The sequence below is a fragment of the Etheostoma spectabile genome, unplaced genomic scaffold (assembly GCF_008692095.1).
Source record: "Etheostoma spectabile isolate EspeVRDwgs_2016 unplaced genomic scaffold, UIUC_Espe_1.0 scaffold50, whole genome shotgun sequence".
NCBI lineage: Eukaryota > Metazoa > Chordata > Actinopteri > Perciformes > Percidae > Etheostoma > Etheostoma spectabile.
The window spans coordinates 182,898-186,398 of NW_022605620.1; the positions used below are offsets into that span (position 1 = coordinate 182,898).

General features: G+C 41.2%; 1 protein-coding gene across 2 annotated transcripts in view; it reads right to left on the reverse strand.

Annotated features, from left to right (window-relative positions):
• nfatc2ip (nuclear factor of activated T cells 2 interacting protein) overlaps window positions 1-3,501 on the reverse strand; it is a 35,704-nt gene that overhangs the window by 29,703 nt on the left and 2,500 nt on the right. The gene's annotated exons all lie outside the window — the stretch shown is intronic.

Here is a 3,501-nt window from a genome sequence, read left to right on the forward strand (position 1 = left end):
GCTGCCTAAGTCTAAGACTTACACTACCGGTCAAAAGTTTGGGTTCACATACTAATTTGTATTCCTGTCCCTTATAGACAGAATACCAGCTGATCTGAGTGGGGGGGCTGATCTTTAATGCAATATCTACAGATTAGTACACATAATGTGCCTGTTGGATGATGGAGGAGGTGTGATAATGGAAATGTAGATATTGCATTAAAGATCAGCACCCCACTCAGATCGCTGGTATTCTGTACTATAGGGACAGGAATAAAATAGTTGTGAACCCAAACTTTTGAGCGGTAGTGTAAGTCTTAGACTTAGGCACGCTTTATCTGTAGGCACTCTCGCAACAGGCGATTCAAAGTGCTTTACACAAATCAGTTAAACAGATAAAACACACAAGTTCAAACAGTTAAAAATCAAAGCATTAAAAACCATAAAACATAGGAATAGACAGTTTAAAACAAAATGAAACATAAAAATAAGAATAAAGTACACGTGACGCATAAGACATTTAAAGAAATGAGCACATTTAAAGAAAAGGCAGCATCAAAAGAAAACATCTACTGTTCCCGCTTGGGGAAAATTATGTCCTCAGTTCTGTCCCGACAGAAGGAAATATCAACGATGTTTTGTTTTAGCTTTTATTGGCCCCTGGCAGCAGATTTTACGTGCAGTGCACTTAGACTTAGACTCTTAGACTTTCTCCAATCCTTTTGGGATGACTCCTGCAGGAAATTAGAAAATTCCAGCAGCAATTTTGCAAGAAAAAAAAATAGATTTAAAAGACAGTATAAAGATACAAAAATAGTGAATAATAATAACATTCGTCAAATAAAGGACAAAAAAGAACACAATTCTTATCAAAGTGTCAGTGTTGGGTCCAGTGTTTATTTGAAACAAACGAGGAATTTGACTTTTGTTAATCTTCGCCTCTCAAAGTGCAACACTCGTGTAAAATGTAAGAATAAAAACGAAAGGATGATAGAAATAAGAATATTACTGTAATTATGCAGAAAACAACATAATAGAATTTACAAAAAAATGGCAATAACGAATATTAAGCTCACCTCTGGTGGACAGACTATTGCAACGCCATCACTAACAGGGACGTTGTAGAGCGTCTATGGTGTGGACAGACTATGCAACACCAACACTAACAGGGACGTTGTAGAGCGTCCTCTGGTGGACAGGGGAAAGGCAACGCCATCAGCTAACAGGGGGACGTGTGTAGAGGCGGTAATCGGTGGACAGACTATGCAACGCCATCACTAACAGGGACGTTGTTAGAGGCCGCCTCTGGTGGACAGACATGCAACGCCATCACTACAGGGACGTTGTAGGCGTCATTGGTGGACGCTGCACGCCATCACTACATGAGTGTAGAGCGTCCTTGGTGGACGGACTATGCAAAGCATCACTAACAGGGACGTGTTGAGGCGTCCCTGTGGACAGACTATGCACGCCACCACTAACAGGGACGTGCAGAGCGTTCCTCTGGTGGACAGACTATGCAACGCCATCACTAACTGTCCTATTTTACACTAAAGATGCTGTTTGACAGTTTGGATGATAGGCATTGACGTGTGTGTCAGGTGTCTGTCCATGATGTCTCTGTGTCCTCTTGACCGAGCGGTTCTGTTTCCAGGTGAGCAGCAGTCTGAGCTGAAGCAACGGCTGACATGTTCACCGGAAAAGAAAAAATCAGGTAAGAACTGGAAAAGGTGCGGGGGGGGGGGGGGGGCAGTACTCAGTCTGTAGGGGGTTGGGTCGCTGGTTCAAGTCCCCAATGGACCAAAGTAAGATGGTGGACTGGTACCTGGACCTGACCACCTCCAGATATATTATATCTATATATATATGTATATATATGTATATAATTACTGTGTTGGTCAGTTTGTCCCGTCTGCAGCGATAACATTAAAATGAGATGAACAAACAGAGAACTGTTTCTTTTAGATGAAACAGAAGTTCATTAAGTTTCCTTTTCGGAGAGTGAGTTAGAAATGAGGAAAAAATTAGAAATTGGAAAAAAGGCTATAGATTACAAAATGTTTGAAATCGCAATAATATCGTATCGTGGCATAATATCGTGATGACATGTATCGGGAGGGTCTGCTGACAGACACACACACCACACACAACACACACACACACACACACACACACACACACACACACACACTCTATTCACTCGAGAGGAAACTCCTGAGCGATGAGCAAAGACAAAAGGTTTTGAGAGCGAGCAAAAACAGAGAGAAACACTTTTCTTTTCCTTTAGAGAATCTTTACCCTGTTGCAACAAAATTATTTGAGGGTTAAAAAAAGTATTTTGAGAGAGATTTTTTTGCATCGGATGAAAACTTTTCTCTCAAATATGTCTGCCTCTCATAAAAGTGTTTGTTTATCGGTGTGATGATTTTTCTCTCAGCATCTTCTTCTGGTGTGTTGATAAGAAACGATTCTGTCTTACGATACGCCGATGCGATGATTGATGTCTTCGCCGGTTTGTGTCTCCGAGCAGACGACGGCCGGCGACGCTCTGTGGTCGCCGTTCGTCTCCGAGCGGAGCTCCGGCGACGTTGTCGTCGGCCTCAGCGACCCGAAGGACGAGAAGACCGCGTGGGTGACCAAAACGGAGCCGTAAGTAGTGTTTAAAAAGTGGGTTTTAACATCTTTAAAATCGCAGTTGGACGTCGCCTTCACAACAGCAAAATTAATGAATTGACGTCATTCTGCACTGATCTTCTCTCCAGGTGATTGTCTTCACTCTTCCTTCAGGGCTGTTAGAATAAATAATAATATAATAATAATAATAATAATCAGTTAAACCTTATCCTTGTGTCGGGAAATCAAAACACTTGTGTTGATGGCTTTGTATTGTTTGTTTTTTATTTACTTACGTTTTGTCCCATTTTTTTCAACCTTTGATGGCTTTTTTGACGTGTACAACACGATGTAACCCCCACTAATGATTAACTGTGTATGTTTTACAGTATTTTGGAATTATGTTCAATAAACCTCATTTATAGGAAATTAGACTAATGTTTGAGTTAGAAAAGCAGAAATATCTGAATATTGAGAATAAAATAACAGGAATGATTGTTGTGATAATACAGACTGTGGAATATGTCAACTTCCTCAAACACTATTTCAACAACACTTCCTCTTGGTTACAATGATAAAATAAATAAGACCCAAAATTAAAAAGTAGGATGGGTACTTGGCAAAGAGCGTTGGAATCATCAGCGATTTGGGAATATAAAAAGAACATGTATATAGGACACAACTGAGGGACACATGAGGACAACAGGGGACACATGTCCCCAACATGGGGACAAACATGAGAACAACATGAGGGACAACATGGGGACAACAGGAGGGCAACCAGGGGGACAACATGAGGGCAACATGCACCATGGGACACCATGAGGAACCAACACAGGGGACAACATGAGGGCAACATGGGGGGGAAAAACATGAGGGCAAATGCAGGAAAACATGAGAAAGACTATT